Consider the following 25,435-nt stretch of genomic DNA (forward strand, 5'->3'; position numbering starts at 1 on the left):
AATTTCCGGCCCGAGTGCGGACGTAAAGTTAGTAGTCGTAAATCCATTCTGTGAATACCAAAAGTAGTAAGTGCATTCTGTGAATACCAAAAGTAGTAAGTGCATTCTGTGAATACCAAAATGGTAGTAAGTTTAGGATTTTGTCTTAAGTTAGTTCTGTGAATCGGGCCCCTAGATCGTAACCTAAATGTGCTAAGCTGGAACATCGCAGGATTAAGATTTAAATTGAATTCTATGGAATGGGTCGATATGGTTGGTAATTATGATATTTTGATGTTCCAGGAGACATGGTGTACAAATGAATTGTTTCTTGAAGGATTCGCATGTTATAATAGCATTGTACCTAGCCCCAAAACAGGCCGCCCATGTGGGGGGTTATCAACATGGATAAAGATCTCAGCTGGGGGTAGTATAAAACCTCTGGCGACAAATAACGAGAACTTTCAAGCCACGGTTTACTCACGGGGGTAACGATATGTTTAATTCATTTTTATAATAATGATTTTACATCGCTACCAAACAGTAATTTTAGCAATTTGTTTGAATTTATTGATAAATTAGATGATGAGCAGAGGTATGGCAAACTGGACGGAATCTGCCTAGGCGGTGATTTCAATGCACGATTGCACAGTGGCACTGATAACATAACCACTGCCCCGGTCAGGGCCAACCTATGTAAAAGAGGGGTGGAACTTTGCAATTATATATCTTCCCGTGAGTTAATTAATGTAATGGAAAAGGCAGGCGTTGATTCAAATAAGGGCCCACTGCCTACCTATAGAGGACGTGGCTGCTCATCTATCATAGATCATGTTTTTATATCATCCTCATTGGTAAACTTTTTAGCAAAGGCTGAGGTTTTATGTACTAGCCAAGGCGACCATAACCCAATTTTAACAACTTTCAGATTCCTTTCTAAATCTATTACTCCAAGGGAAATAGGGGCCAAACATTTGGAGGCTTCAATCAATAAACTTAGAGTGATTTGGAAAGGCATAGACAATAGCACTATTTTCACGCATGATAAAATCATATCCCTTATTGGTAGAGACGTGCTTATCAAGCAGTATTTCGGATACAGAGATCATTGAGGCTTTCAGTGGTTTATGCGCTGGCATTAAAAATATTATCTCAAGACCTGTTATCAATTCAAGAAAGAATCCCAGATGGTTTGATGGCATATGCTCGCGGGCTAATAGAGAACTGCGTGAAGCATTAGCAGCTTCACCCAGGGATATAACCCGAGTCAGATCATTGAGAGCTTGTTACAAGAAAGTAACCAAACTACGCTCAGATGAGATATTGAGCGAACGCTGGGATAACCTCGCCAGCGCTGCCTTACTTAAGGATGTAACTGGATTCTGGAAAGAAGTCAAAGCCATGAGGTCCATGGATTCAAATCTCACTCCCATAAGCTGTAATATATCTAGCGAACTATGGGAGGAACACTTCGCCAGATTCTACACAGCCCCCACAACGATCTCTAATAGTTACACCTGTCCCCCAGTTTTAAAGGTTGCTATGACCGTAATTTAAGTCGAGGACGCCATAAATCAAAGTATAGGGAACAAAGCCCCAGGCCCGGATGGGCTACCAATCGACCTCATAAAACATGAACCAGATTTTTGGGCTCCCCTTTTATGTAATGTTTTTAACAATTTGTGCAACACAGCTATCCCGAGCACTTGGTCGACTAGTATCATTGTGCCCATTTTTAAAAAGGGTGACAGATCCAATCCCAGCTGCTACCGCCCAATTTCCTTGATAGACAATACCTTGAAGATCTTGGCCAGGGTTGTCTTCAACAAGATTAGGAATTGAGCAGAAGACAACCAAATTTTAAAACATTGTCAGCTGGGCTTTAGAAGTAATGTCGGAACTGTCGAGCAGTGCCTGAACCTAAATCTTATCCTGGGCAAATATACGATTGCCCAAAAGGTTCCACTTTATTTGGGTTTTATGGATTTAACCTCAGCCTTTGATTTTGTCAATAGATCACGCTTATGGGAGATTTTATTAAATTATGGGTTGGATGAGGCTTTGGTTCATTTTTTGGCGCATTTGCACAGGGATTTGAAGGCACGGGTGAGGATAAGTAATGATGCAGAGGTCTCCGGGGACATCGCTATTGGTAGAGGGGTTAGACAAGATTGTATTCTAGCCTCTCTACTTTTTATTCTTTATATAAATGAATTACATAATTCCCTGTCTATACTGACACATGACGTACCGAACATTAATGGCAAATTACTCCCCGTGCTTTTATACGCAGATCATGCGGTCCTTATGGGCCGCACCCCCAATGCACTCCGGACTTTAGTCACGGGATTCGTGTCTTTTATGGCCAAGCTGGATCTTTGCACTAATTTTAAAAAATCATATATAATGATGTGCGGGCCGAAAAAACACTGCATTAATTTTATTACCCCAGGTAGTGAATCCCTAACACGCACAAGCACTTTTCCTTATTTGGGCCTAGTTTTTTCAGAAACAGGCTCTTGGCATGCCCATGTAGTCCATAGCAGAAGCAAACTTTCTAAAGCGGTTAATTCTATAATTAGCCTCCGGCAGCCAAAAGAGGCTGAGGTGGTGATACCTTTAACTCAGATATATAAATCGCAATGTGTATCAATGGCCACCTATGGCGCCGAAGTCTGGGGGTAGGTAAATTGTAGCGGGATTCAAACCGAGGAGGATAGATTTTGTAGAAAAACTCTTGGCGCTCAAATCTCATCTCCAACTTATATATGCCACAGGGAATTGAACCTACATTATGTGGAGGATTTTATTAGGTCTCGCCCGGCCATATTCTGGCTAAAAATATGGCAGAATCCCACAGCGATTTTAACAAGAGGGATAATCATAGATTGCCTTAAATGCGACAAGGGTGGCAGCATACCCTGGCTCGCCACAGTTAAAAATAGTTTAGCCAGTGTGAAGTTGGAGCATATTTTTCTATGTCCATTAGTTCTGGAAGGTACAAGTATAAAATCACTCAGGGGGATGTTGTACGATCTGTATCACAAAGAAAGACAGAACAATGAGTGCCTTAAATTATCGATCATTAGGTACATGCCCCTTCTGGAGGTACCGAGCACGCAACACATGCAACAGAAATATCTTAGGAAGAACATAGGGAAATGGAAAAGAAGTTTACTATTCCGCCTCAGGGACGGCAGCATTAAATATTCACTTTGCTTCCCGCTAGGTTTTAACAGTAACCTTGAGCAACTGTGTTGCCCATGCGGCACTGGTAGCAAACAAACATTTTTACATTTTTTACTATTTTGTAAATTTTATGCTAGATATACAAAGCAGTATTTAACCCCCTATCTTAAGGCACGGGCCATTTCTGATTTTAAATTAGCATATCTGCAAATTTTACGGCTAGGAAGTGATGATTTGATTTTCCGAGCAAGTACGTTTTTACAAGCCGCGGTTCGTTCATGTGCCTCCATGAACGAACCTTAAAGCGCTACAAATCTTGTAACACTCCCTAGCGTAATGCATCTCCTATCTTTGCTTTTAAAATGGCTATTAATACTGCCCGTAATTAAATATCTAGACAACGCTGCCAGTACTGTTAGAACTGAAAATGGGGCTTTAGTTAAATCATATCTGTATCTTGCTGCTTATCACTGTCTGACTTATTGCACGCCATTGCACTTTATTTGTAATATATTGTTGATTCTGTACCTCATACTTTGTCAGTAATGCTGTTAGATTTTACAGGCCCATCCAACCTTTCATCGTGATTTTACTATTGTAATCTTGTATTTGTATTAGTTGATATTGTATATTCATATGTTTTCAAATTTGCACTGTAATTGATATTGGTAGTGATGAATTGTGCTTTTATGGATATCTTTTTATCCGAATAAAGATTATCTATCTATCTATCTATCTATACCGTAATATCACGTACTCAGGCATGCATGCCAGTGGAGGTTTTGGCACCAGGCCCTGCACCCAGCCCCCCACTGATGTACAAGTATCGTGGATAGGCGCTGTGAGGAAGGGCGCAGGACCTGGTATCCAAAACTCGCAAGTGTGCAGGCCTGACTATGTGAACCAAACAAACAGAGCATTGGGTGAAGAATTAGATATGGGGCTGTTATTATGTATGCTAATAAAATATTACTCTACATTGAAAAAAGCTAGGAATTCACTGAAAAAAAACTGTGGTTAAAGTGATATTATATTTGGCTATGGTAATAATATCTTATTTTGCATTAAAACAAAAACCTTAAAAATTCACTGAAAAAAACAAAAGTTAATGGGACGTTATAGTTAAATGAAAATGTCATTAAAATACATCATTTTAGACAATCAAAATGACTGAACTATAACTATAACTTGTGCCCTAAAGTAACAATAAATCGCACTTGTGCCATGCACTGCTAATTACCTCCAATATTATATCACTCATTACATGTTCTCTGATGCCATTGATAACATCACTCCAACATCTGAAATGACATCATTGATAGCAAACACTGGTCCTTAACAGGAGCACGAGTGATATGACATTATATGTTAAAAAATACGGAGAGAATATAAAGATGATTGTTTAATCGTCCTACTTTTTATGCTGAGGGTGATACATTAGTAATGAAATGATGAATGGAAGGAGATGTATAAATACAAGGAGACATAGATGTTTTTTATAGTAATATTTTGTTATAAACATCGGCTGGGTAGTTACCGTCAGATTTACATAAAAAGAAGTGAAGAATAAAGATTGATTTTGTCATTTTAGTTAATGGCATTTGAGTCTCCTCCTTAGATGGTAAACGTTTGATAGCTATGCCTCAACTCATAGACATTTAAAAGTTTGTTTTATAGAATGCGTGATTGGTAAATAATAAATTGATTTGAACTCTTAAGTGTGTCCGTATTATGTATTTAGTATTAAATTAATTTTTGTATGTATGTAAATATGATTATAAGGATTGCAGAGATTATAGGCAAGGTACCTGCAAGGGTTTAACTGTATATTTAGATATTTAAAAAAAACAAAAAAAACAGCCTATGTAGGTTCATGTCTAATGTACATGTGTGTGTCTGATGATTAAATAATTATTACATGTATGTATAAAAGGACTGTATAGAAATAATACTTTATATTACAATATAAGTGTAACGTGTATATATGAATCTGTGTATGTATAAATATATATGTGTGTGTATGTATATTCACTGAAAAAACCATAGGTTTCAAGAGCGTTATAGTTAGCTGGACTTTTCACTCGTACAAAACCATTGAAATTCCCCCGTTATAGTTAGTTCAGCTAACTATAACTCGCGCACCCGCAATGCACTGCTGATGACGTCACACATTACATCACTCATGACATGGTCAGTGACATCACTCATGACATCACTGATGACATCTCAAATGACATCACTGATGACATCACTGATGATATCATCCAGTGAATGTGTGTTTTTCTGAAAATTACATACGTTTTATATATGTATATCTCAAGGTCGATTTAAGAATAAATGGGTATATAAGTGTCTAAATGGATGATTTGTTTTTGAAAAATTGATTGTATAACTGACTGATTAAGTGTATCTTAGTGAATACATGGCTTAGTGAGTAATGTTTAAATATGTAAATATCTGTATCAGTCTCTCACGTTGTGTATAAGTGGCTGCATGGGTTGGTGAGTAGCTACATGAGTGTCTATATAGGTTATTAGTTGGTTTTTTGAGTATCACTATGAGTGTCTGAGTGTCTGTATGGTTTGGTGGGGGTATTACGTAGTGCATAGGTGCATGAATGAGTGACTCACTGTTTGTATGTGTTGAAGACAGCATGTGTGCAGGACTGTATGGATGGATAAGTGTGTGCATGGGTGTGTTAGTGAGTGAATGTCTCAATAGTGTCTTTATGAGTAACTACATATGTTTTAAACTAGTATATGTGACTATTGGTGTATATAAGTGAGTATATGTGAGAGTGAGAGATTGGAAGAGTTCCTGTATGAATAAGTATGGGTTTCTATAAGTGATTGTTTAAAAGACTAAGTAGGTGTAAGTTTCTGTAGAAGTAAGTGTGGTGGTGTGTGTATAACTGTATATGCAAGTAAATGGATGTTTGATTCTTTATTAGCATGAGTGACTATGTGTGTGAGTAACTCTATGGATGAATGGTGTTGTGTAACAGGATGTATAGGTGTATGAGTACATATGATGAGTGAGTACATGTATGAGTGACTGTATAAGACTGTTGGTGAATGAGTGGATGTGTATGTGGATCTTAGAATTACTGAATAGGTTGTTGTAACTGGTATTGGTATGTCCATTGTTTTGAAAATTTTAGTTTCTATTTTTGAATGTGTGTATCAAAGGTTATATTAGGGGGAGAGGAGGTCTACCACTCTATCACAAGGATGATGTCATCAGTGATGTCATTTGAGATGCCATCAGTGATGTCATGAGTGATGTCACTGACCATGTCATGAGTGATGTAATATGTGATGTCATCAGCAGTGCATTGCGGGCACGCGAGTTATAGTTAGCTGAAATAACTATAACGGGGGAATTTCAATGGTTTTGTACTAGTGAAAAGTCCAGCTAACTATAACGCTCCTGAAACCTATGGTTTTTTCAGTGAATTTTTAAGGTTTTTTAAATGCTTATTCCTAACTATAACGTGCCTGAAACCTATGGTTTTTTCAGTGAATTTCAAAGGTTTTTTAAATGCTAGTTTCTAACTATGCCTACAGAGATAGGACATGTGAAGAAAGAAGAAAACACGCACAGAAAGAAAAAAAAGAAATGCAGAAAGAAGCAACAGAAGTCCTCAAAGACGAAGAAAAGTGCAGGAAGAAGGATAACGTGCAGAAAGAACAAACAGAAGAGCAGAAAGAAGCCTTGTTGCAAAATCATCCTGTACCCTCAACTTTTTGAGACGGATACTGGTGGTAACTGAGTCTGACTAACCAGTCCTAGAGCCAGTACTATGTTAAAAGACACTCAGAATACAGTGAAAACACCTACATACACTCGGGAACACTATGCGTTGGGGTCCCCCTGTGATTAGCATGACCTCCTCTGTAAGCCCCTAGTATATAATAGGGCAGGGGATTAAAACTACCTCTTAAAACGCGCCACAGGATGTGTTTGCACACGTCACTTCAGGCCCCGTCCCCTCCCTTCCCCACTGTATAAACACGCCGGTGGCAGTTTTAAGTTGGGAGATTAAGTCCCCTTGAATCATGAGGGTCCCTAGGGTCCAACTAGACCACTAGGTACCTCCAGTAAACGCCACAGAGCTGCGTTGCAGAGAGATGTAAAAAGGGGCATGGCCTAGACCACCTCTCTGCAACGCAGCGCAGTGGCGCTTACTGGAAGCACCTGGTGGGCTAGTTGGCCCCCAGGGTCCCTCAGGATTGAAGGGGAAATTATTTCCCAAACTTAAAGCGCGCCACAGGGCGTGTTCGCAAACGTTAACTCAGGCCCCGTCCCCTCCCTTCACCACTGTGTAAACACGCCCTGTGGACGTTTTCAGTTGGGAGATTAAGTTCATTTGAATCCTGAGGGTCCCGAGGGTCCAACTAGCCCACTAGGTACCTCTAGTAAGCGCCACAGAGCTGTGTTGCAGAGAGGTGTAAAAAGTGGCACGGCCTGGACCACCTCTCTGCAACGCAGCTCAGTGGCACTTACTGGAAGCACCTGGTGGGCTAGTTAGCCCCCAGGGGCCCTCAGGATTGAAGGGGAATTATTCCCCCAACTTAAAATGCGAAATAGGGCGTGTTTGCACAAGTCACCTCAGGCCCCGTCCTCTCCCTTCCCCACTGTGTAAACACGCCCTGTGGCCGTTTTAAGTTGGGAGATTAAGTCCCCTTGAATCCTGAGGGTCCCTAGGGGCAAAATAGCCCACTAGGTATGTCCAGTAAGCGCCATTGCAGAGAGGTGTAAAAAGGGGCATGGCCTGCACCACCTCTCTGCAACGCAGCGCAGTGGCGCTTACTGGAAGCACCTGGTGGGCTAGTTGGCCCCCAGGGTCCCTCAGGATTGAAAGGGAATTATTTCCCCAACTTAAAACGCACCACAGGGTGTGTTTGCACACGTCACCGCAGGCCCTGTCCCCTCCCTTCACCACTGTGTAAACGTGCCCTGTGGCCGTTCTAAGTTGAGAGATTTAGTCCCCTTGAATCCTAAGGGTCCCTAGGGTCAAACTAGCCCACTAGGTACCTCCAGTAAGTGCCACAGAGCTGCGTTGCATAGAGGTGTAAAAAGGGGCGTGGCCTCAGAACACCTGTCTGCAACGCAGCTCCCTGGCACATACTGGAGATACCTCTTGGGCTAGTTGGCCCTCAGGGACCCTCAGTATTGAAGGGGAATTAATTCCCCAACTTACAACTGGCCAGGGGGTGCATTTGCAGAGTGCCGCAAGGAAGGGGCGTGGCCTCCGGCGTGATGTCGGTCTTTTATTTATTTTACTTTTTTAAGAAGGAGGGCTTGTGGCCCCCCTTCTTTTTCTAATTTATTGACCCTGGGACTTCATCCCCCAGGGCCTGCACCCTAATTTTTTTTGATGAAAAAAATAAATTTGGAAGGGGGCCGTGTGGCCCCCCTCCCAAGGCCTTAATCGGCCCCGGGGACCCCAACTCCCGGGTCATGGCCTTTTTAAAAAAAAAATCTTTAGGAGGAGGGCTGCGTTTCCCCCCTCCTCAGGCCACTAATGGCTCCAGGGACCCCATCTCCCAGGGCCGGCCTTTGTTTTTTATTATTTTAAAAAAATATATATTTATAGAAACACCTAGGACATGCTGGACAAACCGTATGTACCTATCACCATGACAATTCGCGTGATATTCATTAAAAGGTGACTATGCATACAATGAATCCACGTGGAATGTATTTACATCACTAGTGAAGCTCTGACGTGTCTGACGCCCTACCGTGCCTAATCCCGGCGCCCCTGCCGGTGGGTACTCTCCAAATAGACACCCTTGTCGTTTATTTATACAAACATGGGTAGCTATTGATGGGCACATTTAATACACACGCACACCAAGCCATTCAAAGGGGATTCAACAAAAATTCGACCAAACTATGCAAGAAACCCCCCTCACGGTTAATAAAACACACATCCACCGCCGGATGTGTAATACTTCTTATTTTACTCTCTGGAAAGGAGCCGAACCTCACTTGAGAGTCACAGCGTGCTCCTGGCTGAGCCCAATGCTGTGTTACACCCACCAGTCCCCGCCGAGTGCCACACACCTCTGTGTTGTATTCCAGCAACTAGTGCGTATGCTATGACACTCTCTAGCCCATGTGCACTGTAACACCACCCCTTGAATATTTCATGCCACACTTGCCTTCGCACCGGTTATATTGCCCATCTAATGTGCCTTCCTCGATGCCTATGTTATAACGCACAGCGCTATGCCATACATATTACAATCTGGGATCCATATCTTTGTCACAGTGCATATGCATCGTTACACTCCCCAGCACATATTTTATATTACAACTTTAGAGACTAGTTAGGTTACACAACACTGCCCTGTGCATATTACACTCCAAGGCGCATATCGCATAGCACACGTTAGTGCCTGTGCTATCTCACGCTCTCCAATGAATCTGTCATTGCGCAAAATGTATTGCATATTATTTTTCACGCCCCGGTTCATCTTATATCATACTTTTTGGTGCATAGTTTATACCATATACTATATCTAGTTTTCATTTTCAAACGTGCTCTCAGGACTCTGTTCTATATAACACTACGTCCACCTACCCTTTTCACGGGCATTACATTTTGCGATGGGGGGTGGACGGTCAGGGGGTGTTTCTGCCAAGTGAGCCCGGAGTCACAGTCACAAACGTCCTCTTCTTCCTGAATAAAAGTGAGATTATGCTGCATACTTGTTCATAGTTTAAGTAGTTCGCACAGACACACATTTTAAAAACAATAAAGTTCCTAATACCCACCTTCTCTGAACAGTTAGCTTGCTGCCCCATCGCCTCCTCCCTATCCTCTGTTGTCTGAATCCATGGACTAGCCTCCTCCCTCCTGCCATGCATGGTCTGGTGTGCTGCCACTGCCCTCCATTTTGCATGATGTACCAGTCCACTCCTCCTGCCCTCCATTGCCCAATTCTATGGCCCATCATTGGCCTCCTGCCTTGCCTCTGTGCTTAGCTTGCTGCACCTATTCTCCTTCCCCCTGCTCTCCGATGTCTTTGTGCATGCCCCTGCTCCATCCTTTTTGCCCACCATGTTCCATGGACCTGCCACTCCTATCTACTCTGAGTGTTCTGTTGAGCTGTCACTCCCCTCCCACCTGCCTAGCATTGTCAGATGACTGTAACCTGTCCCTGCCACCTCCACCCTGCCTGTCCACATGCCATGCCCCTATCCCTTTCCTCCTGCCCTCCATGGTCCATTTTACTGCCACACCCTTCTGCCCTCCCTGGTCTTTTGTGCTGCAACTGCTCCTCCTGCCTGCCCGCGCGGTCTGTTGTGAGGCCCCTTCCCCTGAACTCTCTTGTCTGTGTCCAGGTCCTGACCCTCCCTTCTATACTCCATGGTCCTTTGTGCATGCCCCTGCACCCTCCTTCTTGCCCATCATAGCCATTGTGCTGCCACTAACCCTCCCGCTTGCCATGCATGGTCTTCTGTGCTGCCATGGCCCCTCCCACCTTCCCTGTGTGGTCAGCTTGCTGTCCCTGACCCCCTCCCACCTTCCCTCCATGCTCTGTGTGTATGCCATCATAGTCTCACTGTTGCTCTCCATGGTGTGTCTTGTTTCTAGTGCCCATCCTGCCTGACCTTCATGGTCATCTTGCTTCTCCTGCCTGCCCTGCCCCCTTGCCCTCAGCCTTCTGTTTCCATGTGCAGACCCCTATTCCCTCCCTCCTGGCTTGTCTGTTCCATTGTAATGCCCCAGATCTGTCCCTCCTGCCCTTTATGGTCTGTTATGCTGCAGCTTCCTCTCCTGTCTGTCCATTATGGTCAGCTAGCTACCATTGCTTCTTTCCCCTCTGTTCTCTCTTGTCCATGTGCATGGTCCTGTCCCCTCCCTATTGCTGTCTATAGATTGTTGTGCTGCACTCCCATCCCACATGCCCTGTGTGGTGTATTGTGCTGCTGCAAACCCTGATGCCTGCCCTGTAGGGTCAAATTGGTGCACCTCTCCATGTCCCTCCTGTCCTCTGTTATCCGAGTCCATGTCCCTATCCCAATTCCTCCTGCCTACCATGATCCAATGTTCCATACTTGTGAACATTTTGAACTTGGTAAGAGGGAGATTTTAGAAAAAAACTGGGGTATTGATTTTCCCCTTTGAGTTACATTGAAAAAGAGGAGATTGTAGACAGGAGACAGATCAAATAAAGCCCATTTGAGCTTAAAAACATTGGACGTTTCCTGGCTGAAACGGGTCTGTTGGCATGTATGGTTGTACTACCACTGCCTCTTCCTTCTACCCACAATGGTCTATTATATTGCCACAGCCTCTCTTGCCAGTCCTGTATTGTTGGTTTGTTGCCCCTGCCCCCCTTTCCACTGCCCTCCATAGTCTGTTGTGCTCCCACCGCCCTTCCTGCCTGCCCAGTGTGGTCAAATTGTTGCCTCTGCACTCTCCTATCTGCCTTCAATTTTCAGAGTCCGTGCCCCTGGCCTCTGCCTCTCAACAGTATCCCAATGACCAACTAGATTGCTAACATTCTATATTTATTACAAAAATGTGGAACGCCTGACGTCATCTTGATGTAATCAAAACTGTAATACCTAGAGCATTTCCTTTAGAAATTACATATATGAGAGGGTCTTATTTTAAATTATGGTTAGTGCTCTAAAAAACTAAAATGAGGACATATTTTCTGAGTTTTCAAATAGCGACAAAGAACTTTTAAATTATTTGGAATCTTTATGTTTTTTTATCTAGTTGACCACTTGATTAAATGTTGCACTTAGGGGAGAGGATGTGGTGTTACTTCCAGAGCTGCAGACTTTGCAACTGGGGAACCAGGTTGGAGTCTCTGCTTCAGCTCAACATTCTGTGATTCTGGTCAAATCACTTAATCTCCCCATGTCTACAACCAAAATGAATTTGATCTTGTGTGATGTAACCAATGCTCATGTAAAGCACTCCAATACCTGACAAGTCTGCACTATATAAAACTGCAAATACACAAAAAATAAGTGTTTTGCACACTGCTGTCATTGGGCTACATGTGGGCTACATCTGGGTGATATTTGTGCTGCATTTGGGCTCTTTTGTCTCTGGTGGCCATCTTGGGAGATTTATTTGTTATGAAGTTTCCTAATTTCCTCATTTACTGCAGTCTCCTCAGAAAGAAATGCTTTCAGTTTTTTACTTTGATTCCATCAAGAAGGTATTCAGATATGTCACACATTTGCCATAAATTCTGAATGTTAGGACTCTAGTTACTCATTAGATCACTGTAGTAAAGCTACTGCTCAACATGGAAGTCTGCTGCTGGTATTAAAAGTGCATGTTTCAGTCTGCATATTAGAATTTTTTAGCGCTCTAGTTGTTTGTTAGAACACTCTGGGACATTCTGTCATTGGGCTATACTTGGGCTACATCTGGGTGATATTTGGGCTACATTTGGGCTCTTTTGTCTCTGGTGGCCATCTTGGGAGATTTATTTGTTATGAAGTTTCCTAATTTCCTCATTTACTGCAGTCTCCTCAGTAGGAAATACTTTCAGTTTTTTACTTTGGTTCCATCAAGAAGGCATTCAGATGTGTCACACATTTGCCATAAATTCTGAATGTTAGCACTCAAGTTGCTCATTAGATCACTGTAGTAAAGCTACTGCTCACCAGGGAAGTCTGCTGCTGGTATTCAAAGTGCATGTTTCAGTCTGCATGTCAGAATTTTTTTATGAAATAAAAGAGGATTTGAGAAGTCAAAATGTGCCCTAATTTTTCTTTCTGCAGCACTAATCATAATTTTTATGGCAAACTGAACCCCCTCATCTTGTTCCTTTGTAAATTAAATGTTTTAAGAGTTACCACTTTATTCCAATCAAGATGGCTTCAGGTGTGCAATACGTTTGTCATAAGTAGGAGTGTTAGCGCTCTAGTTGTTCTTTAGAATACTCTGGGAAGCTGCAGTAGAACACAAAGGAATCAACTAACAGTCTCTGCTCTTTTTGGATGTACATGTTTTACTGAGATTTTCAGACTTCATTCACATGACTGAGAAAGATAATGTGAATTTACAGAAAATATGCTCTCAGTTTAGCTTACAGATCACCTTCCAAACCTCTGTGGGAAAAGCATGAGAAAATAGTTTTCTCTCAAACATGATTCAAGATATCACAGCAGAAGGCTTTTTCACATGGTAAAATCACCTTAGAACACACCACAATTCCTAAAATGAGTATGGTACCATCAACAAATGATTTATAATGTAACTAAAGTCTTAAAACCTATTAACTGCAATGCTTTTTAATGAGGTGCTATCATGTATATTGGTCCCAAGATGGCTGCCAACACTTCTTGGATGAAGTACTGACAGCCAATCAGATCTCACGATGAGATGTGTGGTTAGGCTCCGCCCAGATATATGTATCTTTTTAACTCTAATTTTCTCAGGAACTACTGAACGGATTTACACCATTTAAGCAAAAGGCACGAGTCTGAACTGAGGACTACCTCTTTGCCAAATTTGGTGTAATTCCGCTCAGCATTTCGGGCTGTAGCTGCGTCAACAGGTCTGATGGAAAAATGCATGGGGAAAACGTGTTTTGGGACCCCCCTTTTTTCTCAGCCCCCGCTTGACGAATCACCGTGAAATTTTCAGGATAGGAGCGGACCGGAGTTGGCCAAAAGTTTTGCGAAGATTCGTCAATCGGCGCCAATGTTATTCCAAATAGAATGTTGCAGATTTCCTATGGAAAATTGGTCCTAACTATAACTACCTACTGGCGACTGCCAGTAGGTAATATATATATATATATATATACATATATACATATGTGTGTATATATATATATAAATGTTAGTCAAATCATATACATATGTGTGTGCATACATGTTTGTACTCATTTTAAAGTTATTAATAAAAAAACTCTTCCACCTCTGCTCCACCCTCCACTCTCTGACTCATCCCAAACCTTTCCAATAACTATGTACTCTCAAATATCCTTCAAAATCCTTCTCTCTTCTAATCTTATTCCTCCAACTAACCGGTACACATGTTCACCATTTCAAGTAACATTGCAGAGTCTTCCCCAGACTTTGGCATACACCAAATTGGCATGTTTAATTTAATTGGAAGTCCCTAGTAATGTACTAAATGTACCCAAGGCATGTAAATTAAGCTACTATGCTTCCAGCATTTATTGTGCCATTCAATTAGGTAGCCATTTAAACCTGCCTCAGGCCTGCTATTGCAGCCTGTGTATGCAGTTTAAACTGCCATTTCAACCTGACAAAATAAACCTTTTTTTAGGCTCAAACCTTCCTTTTGGATACATATAAGTAATTCCTAGGGTTGGCCCTGAACATCCCACAGGGCAGGGTGTGGTGCATTTAAAATGTTAGACATGTACTTTTAATGTCCTGGTAGTGAAAAACTCTTAAATTCATTTTTCACCACTACAAGGTTTACCTATCCCATATGATAACTTTGGGTTTCCTTAGTACATTTGATAAGTGATAATAACTTTCAACTTGAAGCAGGAAGACAGGTCCTAGTTTGGTGTCTAAAGAATTGTACTTAAAAGCCATTTTTAATGGTACTTTTAGAAAGTTGGGATTTTCTTGTCCTAAGCGTTTGGAGCCTGTTCCTGGGTTAGACGACTAGGTGTAGTTGGCAGTTTGTCTTTGTGCATTGATCTTAGACAGTGAGAAAAATGGAAGCTAGGTGTTGGCAGGATGGGCCATTCTGATTTAATGAGGGGGAGAACGTTTCACTTACATACTTGCATATCACAAAGGTGCTGCCTGAGCACTCTCTCAAAGGGTTTCTCACTAGTCTTTTATGTCCCCAGGCAAAATGGGAACAGGTCAGGGAGGAGGACACCTGACAACTCAGGGGTGTGGAAGCCTCTAGAAATATCTACTTCAAAGTGAGTACCAGGCATAAATATTGGACTTCAGACCCCAACTCTTCAGATCACTTTTGGACCTGTGGGCTCTGCCAGGAAGGACTGATCAGTTGTGAAGTCTGACCTGCTTTGTTGCCCAAGGACTGCTCTGCTGCCCAATTGCTGCTATTGCTGCACCAGGACTCTTCTGGTGTGAGCTGCCCTGCTGACACCAGCCGTCCTGTATGTCCTAGGACTGTAAGATCTCCAAGGGACAGTTGGCTGACCTACTGTTCCTAAAGCCACAGGGACACAACAGGCTTCTCTGTGCCACGCATTGTTGATGTAGGTCTGTGCATCACCTTGATTGCTCTGCAAGCCTAACCCAGCACAATGCATCTCAATGCCAACAACTGGCCCAGCTCAGTGTGACACATCTCAACACAAGTATTCACAAGCCCCAGCATCTTCACTAGAACCAGCCCAGCGTGACACATCTTGACCTCAGTGCGGACGCATCACTCCGCAAGTCGTCACAAGCCCCATCAGCTTCCTCAACTCTGACACAAGATCTTGCATTGCAAGCTCTCATCGACGGTCGCTGACTTCGCTGTTCAACTTATCTTGGCTCCAAATCTTGCATCATAAGCTACACATCAACAGCTTCTCAACGCCGGCCAGCACAACTGAACATAAGTACATCATCTCGCTCCACAACCAGGGTTTAGGGCACTCTTGTTCAGAGGGCCAAACTGGATCCATGTAGCCAGTCCAAGCTCCATAGCAGTTGGCCTGAATTTGTTACTTTGTCCTGGTCCAACATGACTAGATAACCAAAGTTGGCTATTTGTGCTTTTTGGCCATATGTTTACCTATGTCATTAAAATTGCATATCTCTGGTTCTACTGATTGGATGTTTGTTGTTTTAGTCTTAAATTATTTATTACATTTATTTGGTCTATGTTTTCAAAATCGACCATTATCCCGCCCCTTCATTGTGATTCAATTACTCAGAGTCAGCATAGCGCTGCCCCTCCATTACAAAAAGTGAATGGTTTGGTTGACTACCTGTTTTTTTTTAACATTGTCAACCAAGAAACCACCCAAAGTGATAGTTTTCATAGTAGATATTGCTAATGGAACTGTAGCAAGGTATTGCAGTTATATTTTGCTAAAACAAAAATAATAAGAGGAGGCATATCTGGCATCTGAATTGTGTAATGTTTTTTTCTAGCCTCATAGACCACCACTGCCAGGTCAAGCAACAGTGCCAGTTCACCAGACGTGGCAGAGGAGGAGGAAGAGGGGGAGTCCCAGCAGTGGCAGGAACGATTGGTGGTCAGTCATAATCATTGCTTATTGAAAAATGAAGTATACTCACTGTATTTGTTAAGTGAGGTAGATATCTCACCCATCATCATCCATCACCTCCATGCCTATATCCAGTTTCTTTCTCTGTATTGCTGTGCATCGTTTTTTACACTGTCTACTAATGGCAAACAGGCTATCCGCATTTTATACGTGAAGTGACGTGACATGACATTTAATACGTGATGCTGCATAGTGCAAAATGCCTTGCGTATTAATGAGAGGTCATTTATTTTCATTTTTACACACAAAGTGTCTGTTTAGTTTTTGTTGACTAGGAAATCCTTCAACAGAAAAAAATCACTTTGTTTTAATCTGATGGTATTCTGGCTTAATTCCTTGAGAACATGTAAGGCATGTGTGCAAAAAACTTGACCCTGTAACTAATCACATAAAAAATTCCAATGACCCTAGAGGACCACCAATCTACTGCTACTGTGCCACTATATAAACAAGTGTTTGCCAGAGCGTTGCTTACAATTTGTATTTTTCTTTCTTGATATACCTACTCCTGAAGGTCTCCCATCTCCACAGGTGATAGCAGGACAGCTGCAGCTGCACAAGATGGAGGCCATCATTGGCTGGTTTCTCTGGAGGAGGAAGATGCGGCGGCCTCTGCCACTGCCCTGGGCCCCAGTTCCTGAAGCCAGCCACGAGCGCCACAGCAATGCCTTCGCTGCCAGCTACTGGGATCCTCCCAATCAACCACAGCTGCCTCAATCCTACCCAGACTGCTTCCAAAGCTGCATGCTTTGCGAGCTGGCGGTGCTTCTCCAGGGTTTGGGAAACCTTTGCACCCATCTGGATAATGCCCTCTGATGTCTTTTTTTCATTTTTTGCTTTGGTGGGAGGGACTTTTGTTGTGGGTGGAAAGGGTGGGAATTGGGAAGGGAATGGTAAGTTGAACTTTTCTTTGGTCATTTTGGACATTGGCTGGGGATGGGGTGATATGTGTTTGGGTAGAGGAGTAGGCCTCTTGTTGGTGGAGATGGTGGTTTTGATATTTTTAAGAAAATAGAGAGAAAATATTCTTTTACTTTATCCTGAATTTGTGTTTTTGTGTTTCACTTTTCATTGGCGCCTTTTAGGGCATCTTGTTTTTTTAATCTGCTTATCAAAGTGTACACCAGTCTGTTATATACTTGTCCTACTACCCTCTGTAACTATATTGACCGCTAAGAGGAGTATGTTGCTATTGCCTATGCCTCCATTGCCTACAACAACCTAGATCAACAACATTTTTATCTTTAGCAGAAGTTAGTTACTAACTAAACTATTTCACCTCACTCAATATGTCTCTTAATTGAATAGATAAAGCGATGGCTGCTACCTCTCTCAATCTTCCAAAACCTTACTGCAGGGTTTCCCGAGGTGCCTTCTTAATGGAGGAAGATGTAGTAGAAGTCTAGCGCGCTAACAGGGAAGACATTACAAGCAAGGTCCCACTCCCAACTAGGTGAAATCCAACTATAGAATTAATCAGAAGTATTATGCATCACAGGCAACTAGATTGAAAGAAAACACAGATTTAGTGGGCTATATTTATATCATAACTTAACATAACTTCACAGACACTGGGGCCAGACTGCCACCATGACACAAAGACCTGATGTAACAAAAAAACTAGCAATAGCACCGTCTTCTGAGCAATGGGGCGCTAGTATTTAAAATTACGAAATCCTCAAGTCAGGAGAAGTGGACGGTTTACACAAAACATGGCCTGGCTGATGATGTTGATAAATGCTATTATATATCTAAATTATGAATCCCTTATATGCATTGGTGGGTGTGTGGGACTGGTATGGGCTATTGCTCAGGTAATCGAAGATTCCACAGTGAGTTGGTGTCGCTTTCACCACATCTCCCCAACAAGTGTGTGATCCATTTATGGTGTGAATTAAGTCACACCTCAATAAATCACACAGCCTGGGGGAAGAGGGTGATGGATTTGTTGAATGGATGGGAAAGGAGAATTTGGGAAAGATGTGACAAAGACAAACACTGCACAACAACAATATTCATGGTGAGCAGCACATCATCATCCCAAATCTTTTGTGGAAGTAAATGAATGAATGACAGTTCAATTAAATGCAATGCAAACAGTCCTTCAGACCCAGAGTCCCACGGATTTATATATCTAAACGCTCTGTCATCTAGGTTTGAAAAATACAAATTATGGAGGAATGAACCCACACAGCTCTAAAAATTATGAGCGTTAAAGAAAAATAATACTGTATATAAAATTGATAAATGCCAAATTGAGCGGTGCATCTGTATTCTTCCCAAAATGTCTATCTTAGGTGCCTGGCTCAACCGGTCAGGTAAAGTAAGCAGGAGTATTATGGAGCTTTCACCTTTCTTGCAGGAGAAGCAAAGCCCTGTGGATTGTAAAACAGGAATGATATTGTAGAGTCCAGGAGAAGGACAGAATGTAAGTTTCACGAGGAGCATACCGAAACATAGAGGCAGAGTAACAGCATAGGCTGCTGCAATCATTCATTATGACTACTGTGCGATTAACTGAGAGGAAAGAGCAATTTTTCAATCACAGGCAAGTAGCTACATGTAACGGGCTGATCAATCTTACAACTGTCATCATAATATTTAGCTGTAGACATGTATAATGTGAGGTTGTGACATCACATGTCTGTCTGAAGTTACAACAGGTCACCCAACAACAAACACATAATAGAGGAGTTTCATATTTGAGCCACCACACACACTCAGCAGCATTTCCCACATCAACTTACCTCTTTTCAGTCCACAGAATTGAGTAGGCCTCTTAGAGTCCTCTTCATGTTGGTTTACCTTTGAAGTCGATAACTTTCTTCTTCTGGATGTTGTGGTAATCCTACCCGGAGTCCTTCCATCCTCCTGACTCCGAATAATAAATCAGTCTGACTCTGTCAGGACACAAATGAGAGAGATAGACCTGTAGTGCACTGCTGTTGATGAAAAAGAAGAGAAAAAGAATGTGAGTATTTGTGTGTAGAATTGTGTTTGTTAGCTAAACTGAAGGACCATAAGAAAGGAGTGGACCCTGCAAGACAATCTCACTATGTGCGAAGTGGCCAATCACCTTCAGGAAAAATTATCAACCATCAGGCCGGAAACATTGCAAATCATCTAAATCAAGTTTACAAATTGGTTGAACACCCCCCCTTTGTCCGCCACCACATGAATCATCAATCATCACTCACAATCACTCAATAATATATAATTTATTGGTGCAATAGTTACCTGTTCCAATCCAAGCACGGTGGTACACAGCTGTATTTTCTCTATGATCTAAGAAACACACAGGCAATGTTGTAACTCACATGATCTTTACTGGGGCAGACCTACTAAGGGATACAAAAAGAAGGATGAGCATGGGATGGAGGCAGGGATTGTCTCCACTCTACCTTAAAGGGAGGCTTCTTCACTACACACTAGCCCAACTCCAGTCCAAGCATACATGTGCCTATAAATGGTGGGGCTGCATAAGTCAGACAAAAACACAATATATAATGTTTCTCTACTATATCCATTTTTTTGGGCAAAGCAGTTTGACAATAAAAAAAAAAGTTATCTGGTGGCCTACTTACTCAGGGAAGTAGAATTCATCCTCAAACTCAGGTGATTCACCCAGAAGTTGATCAACTAACACACTTGAGTCAGATCAATTGCCCTTAACCTCCTCCTGTGGTATTTAAGGAACAGTATAATTGTGTGGTATGAAATGTTGGTTCATTTTGATCATGGTCAATTTCTCCACATTTTGAGGGGAGAGACTGGTCCTTCTCACTGTGACAACTGTGTCAGTAGCACTGAACGCACACTCAGCAGGCATTCTAGCTACCGGACATGCCAGATACTTTATTGCCAGCCTGCTGAGCTTTCGTCATTTGGGCATCTTCCCATAACAATAGACCAATGGGCTTTTTCCATGTAGACCTCTTTTGGGTCATCCAGATAGCCCTGAAACTGCCTTAGAATGGTCATTGGTGCTGCCACTTGCTCAACCTCTTTTGCCTTTGCCTCTGCACTTGACTTAAGCCCTGCCACTTGAAACCAAGCCAATGCAGAGGTTGGGGCCGAGTCTTCTGTTCCTGTTGTTGTTGCTGCTGGTGTTCTTGTTGCTGATGTTGGCTGATGCGAGACAACAACAATGCCCTCTCTAGAAGTTGAAGGCTGCACCCCAGAACTTCTGCCCGGGACTCTAATTTCCTACAGTTCTTCTCTGATGTGTTGTGCTTAATCAACAATCCACTTCTTGTATAGTGAAACATGGCCAATAGTTTTTTTGTACAGTGGATCAAGTATTGTGGCACCGATGTACTGTTTGCAGCCTTGGATTAACAGCCAAGCGAAGGATTAAGATCTCACCAAAGCAATGCGCTTCTCTGTTAATACCTACAAACCTTTGTGATGCCTTTTTTAACTGGCCCTGTAGTGGATGCAACAATGCGATAGCTTGGCTCATCGTACATTCCTCCTTGTTAACTTACTGTGTAAAAATCTCAAAAGGCAGTTAGATCTGTGTCAGGCATTTGACTAGGCCCCAGTTGTCTACCTCCATGGACATGCTTTTCCCAGTTCCATCCCCTCCTCTTTGAACGACAGTCATTGATCGGTTAGTACTGCTCAAACAGACATTGCTAAATTAATATGTCAAGATCCAATGTGTTGACACCTCCTGTATGAGTGCTTTAACTGGTACTCTATTAGAACTCTAAATGATCCTCAGCTGCTTCTCTGCTTTAAAAGAATAGATGAATTGAGTGCAGATTCTTCTGCAGGTGGTTAGTATGTTGCTGACTACGTTTTGAGAAAGTCCTGCACAATTATGTGAGTGCAATGTGCCAACACAGGGCCTTGAAATAGCCACTATCTGCCATGACCGTAATTATATGACTGCAGCAACACAAAAAGGTGATGTACGGAACATGACCATTGTCAAACATTCAGACCCAGTACAGAGATCTGGGCCTAGATCCATCGTTGTATTGCTCACCATGCCATTCCAGCTTGGACCCAGCCCTCTGTAAATCAGTCTTGACACTGCTCCCCTTGCAAACAGTCCACCGGAACTGCCATGCCAGGTCCTCCCAGGACCAGAAACAATCATCTTGGGCCCGGTTTCAGGGTACCACCCTCTATCAGCCAGGCTAGTTTGAATCTAATGGCATAGAGAGCACAAGACTCACTTCTGGGCATACCCTTCCCACTTAGGGCTACTACAGCAACACAAAGATATGATGGGCAGAATGCTGAACATTGTCAAATAGTCACCCCCAGTCACAAATCTGGGTTAAATCCATTGTGTTTTTGCTCATCATGCCACCCCAGTTTGGATCCACCCATATGCAAATCAGTCCTGCTCCCCATGATGGACAGAATGCTGAACATTGTCAAACATTCAAAGTTTAACAAAGTTCAGCATTCCATCTGTCATCTTTTGGTGTTGCTATAGTCACCATAAGTGGGAAGGGTATGCCCAGATGTGGGCCCTTGGCTCACTATACCATTGGATGCAAGCTAGCCTGGCTGATATGGGGTGATATCCCACAACTGGTCCCAGGAGGCTAGTTTCAGGTCCAATGAGGACATGACCTGGCAACTGGAATGGCATGGTGGGCAAAACAATGATGGATTTAGGCCCAGATCTCTGTAATGGGGGTGAATGTTTGACAATGTTCAACATTCCCTCCATCATCTTGTTGTTTTGCCCCCCTAAGTGGGAAGGGTATGCCCAGACATGGGTCCTGTGATCACTATGCCCTGGCTGATGAGGGATGATACCCTGAAAGCGGTCCCAGGATGCTTCTTTCCAGTCCTGAGAGGACCTGGCCTGGCGGTTCGGGCTATTATGTACCCATGAGGAGAAGGGACAAGATTAATTTGCATATGTCTGGATCCAAACTGGTATGGCACAGTGAGCAAAAAAACTATGGATTAAGGACCCGATCTCTGTACTGGGATTGAATGTTTTACAATATTCAGCATTCCATCCATTTTCTGTGTTGCTTAACTATATCACCACCATTGTCCATGGCAAAAAACCAATTCTGAGACCTCTGGATCGCAGCCATTTAAACATCTTTCTGTTAAAGTCTTCCAAGATGTTTGGAGCTGTGTGGGATTTCTCCATGGCGAACATTGCAACTGTTGCATTCCACTGAACACCTTTAAAAGTTTATTCAGCACTGAGACCTGTAGATGGCAGTTCCCTAACCTCCCAAAAAAGATTCAGTGTGCAGTGATACAGATGTTATCAGTGGCTTGACAACTGGTATGTCGTCAGGTGGATAGTGTGAACAGCACTCTGCTGCAAAGCTTGTCCAACCAATTGCAGCACATTGTGATGGAGCCCTGGAACAGCAACTGTGGCAAAATTGGTCTGTCTGGGAAACTTCCATTTTGGACGATTGAAAACGGGAGGAGACCCGACGCTAACATTTTAGCCAGCTTCCAGCTGTTCAAAAGTGCTGTTGGGTGGTTATGTTTGTAGGACCCCTCCTGCCTAAGCATGCTCATAAAAATAGCCTCTATTATTTATTTTCTGGTGCCACTGATGCAGGCCACTTCTTCGAAAAGAATCAGGAGGTGGTAGACTCAATGTGCATCTTGGGGTAGTCACTGTATGCTGTTTTTTTCTCCATCTGACTCTCATGCCATTTCAAGGTTGCTAGGGTGGGTGATACTGGCTCACTGCTGAGGACAGTCATGTTTTGCATAAAGCTGTCACCCTCTTCTTCCTCATTACCTTTGCCTCCCACAGTGATTGGAGCTGATTCCCCTCAGTCATCACCATCACCACCTGAAGGTATATTTTAAGGTGCACCTCCCACCCGATTGCACGCTGCTGTTTCATATTGGTCGTTGGGTCACGAGTACCATAGTGTGAACCAGGCTTTCCTCAATGAACACTCACGTGGCAAGGGGAGCATATTGCAATGCTATCCACCTGCTTGCTAATCGTAAAGAAGTCCAAAACTTTGGAGGAGAACTTTCCAAGTGTACTACTGCCGATGCCTGAAGAAGAACTGGAGATTGGTGGGTGTGTCTTTAATTGCCTCTCTGCAGTGCATACTTCAACTGAGGGAGCGGTGCGGAAGTAATAAGGCAGATGATACGCACATGTTTGCTACTTGCCCGATGCTAGAAGAATTCTGGTTAGCAGTGGGTAAGACAATATCCGACATCTTGGGTTCAGAGGTGGAGCTAAGCACTGTCCTGATTATGTATGGGATTAGGCAATAAGACCTGAGGGGCTCGTGTTTCTATATGAGACAAAGAAATTTGATGTACTACCTAATTTTGATTGCAAGAAGGGAAATCTGTAAGTTATGGACCCAACCCTCTGCCCCCTCCTTACATGCATGGAAGAACTCAGTGGCCTTCTTTGAGACGACCCGGCAGATGTAGATACTTTTATAGGACAAATGAAGAGGGGGGGGGTTCAGGAAGAACAAATTAGAGTTTGGAAATAAGGTACTATTACTCCTCAGGGGATTAGCTAAACTAGGCTATGAAAAGGCTTAGTTATAGGGTTGGAAGGGTTCCGGGGGGGGGGGGAGCACAAGGGGTGGGGAGAAGTGGGAAAAAACATAGAAAGTTGAGTCCTCAAGTTGGTATAGTAGGAGCACCATTTAGGAGTAGTTGTCTCAGAAAAAGGGGAAAGGAAGGAAAAAGGGAGGACAAAAATTAGCTCATGGGTTGAGTGGTAACTGCCTCTAGAGATAATATGATGGAATGACGGTTAAAAAGAGATGGCACACTATTTTGCAATATTTAAAGCAGCATAGATAGAAAATAATTATGTTGCAAGAAGCCCATCTGAGGAAACAAGAAGGGCAGAAACCTGTTTTTCAAACAAAAATGGGTGAAGGGCATAATCGTTACAGATCAACCACACTGTACCAAAGGCGTAGCATTGGTATTCAAAATAAAGTCAGGAGTGGAGTTGGTCCGGTACAAAACGGATGATGAGGGGCGATGGATTATAACTGAAATGAATATACACCAGAAGTTATATACATTAGTGAATTATTATGGCCCAAAAATAGATGACGTCCTGCATTTGGCTCACCCTTTCGCCACCTTAGTAGACTTTTAAAAAGCCTGGTATATTAGGAGGGGATTTTAACATTCTCTTAGATAATAATCTGGACATATCCTCCACACGAATACAGATCAACTCACCTTAAATGAGGGCATACCTAGTTGATATGCTGGAAAATTACATTACAGGCAATGTTTTTCGTAAAATAAGGGGGGACACAGGGATTATACATTTCATAGCAAGAAAAACAGCCATCATTCTAAATTGGAATATTTCTCCATGGATAGGAAGGAGGTGGAGAGAGTGGTAGGAATGGAACATCTTCCTATTCACCTCTCAGATCATGCAGTCTTGCTTCTAAAACTTGTATTGAGGGACTCATGGGTCCTAGTACATGGACAGTGAATAGAAGTATTCTACCATCAGAGGAGATAATTGTAAAGCTGGCAAACTACTCAGATGAGGTTTTCAACTGGAAATTGATATCAATGCCCCTGCATGTAGTGTGAGACGATTATAAAGCTTGGCTAAGGGGTACACTTAAAGGTAGATCAATAAACTGGGCAAGGAGAGAGAAAATTGAATTTTCCAGATTAGAGGAAGGGATAGGGAGAGTTGAAATGACGTTGAAAAGTAAGGCTCTGGGTAAAGAAGAAAGGAAAAAGACAGTCACAACAATTGAGGAACTACAAAGAGAATTTAAAGCTAAGATGGAAGAGAAGGTCCGGCAATTATGGGACGCTAGCAAAGCCAGAGATATAGTGCAGGGAGAGTGCTGCAGAAAACTGTTGGTATGGAAGGCAAGGCAAGAGAGGAATCAAAACGACATCAGGAAAATTGAAGTGGATAATGCTGGACATATCACAGACACGTGTAGTAGGATTAGGGAGGTATTTAAAGGGTTTCTTCAGGATCTGTACACCAATGAAATTGTAACAAATAAAGTGTGTATAGATTTCGGCTTAAAGATAAACATCTAACAAAACTGTCT

Source organism: Triturus cristatus, chromosome 6, assembly GCF_964204655.1.
Source record: "Triturus cristatus chromosome 6, aTriCri1.1, whole genome shotgun sequence".
Taxonomy (NCBI): domain Eukaryota; kingdom Metazoa; phylum Chordata; class Amphibia; order Caudata; family Salamandridae; genus Triturus; species Triturus cristatus.